The 617-nt window shown below is 49.1% G+C and overlaps 1 pseudogene; it reads left to right on the top strand.

The window, feature by feature from the left end:
• LOC102864271 overlaps positions 1–617 on the top strand; it is a 4727-nt pseudogene that overhangs the window by 291 nt on the left and 3819 nt on the right.

The raw sequence follows: 617 nt of genomic DNA, 5'->3' as shown, positions 1-617 counted from the left end.
ATCACCATTGACAAAGACCTGGACTTTGAGAAAGACAAGCCTCGAATGGATCAGTATTTTCACCAAATGGAAAAAAATCATTAAAGAAAAGAAGACATCTTCCCAAATTCACTTTATGCTGCAAGACATGCTGGATCTGCGATGGGGATCACTGCCCAAATCCACGAGGAAACTGACATGGAAGAACATCGGGAGCACATCAAAGTGCAGCAGATCGTGGCAAAGGGCAGTGACAAGAGATGAGGTGGCCCTCCAGGTCATCCTGGGTCTTCCACTTGTGGACGATGATGGCTGGAACACAGTCCTTATTAACAAGGGTAGTCGACTCAGTGACACTTCAGTCTCACCAAGGTCACAAAGCCTGGCTCTATTGATTCAAACAATTTTCGCACCAGGAGGGCGACTGAGCTGGGGCAAGGGCAGCAGTAGAGGCTCAGGACCCAAACCCTCAGATGTAGCATCAGAAGGTGCTCAACCAGCTACTAGTACTCTGAATCGCTTTTCAGCCCTCAACAAACAGTGGTTGTTGTTGTTATGTGCCGTCGAGTCGCCTGCGACTCATGGCGACCCTATGTACAACAGCCCTAAACTCCGCTCTGTCCTGTGCCAATCGCACT

The sequence above is a fragment of the Elephantulus edwardii genome, unplaced genomic scaffold, assembly GCF_000299155.1.
Source record: "Elephantulus edwardii isolate Elephantulus edwardi_28Jun2011 unplaced genomic scaffold, EleEdw1.0 scaffold00248, whole genome shotgun sequence".
Classification (NCBI taxonomy): Eukaryota; Metazoa; Chordata; class Mammalia; order Macroscelidea; family Macroscelididae; genus Elephantulus; species Elephantulus edwardii.
This window is presented reverse-complemented; position numbering and strand designations above follow the sequence as displayed.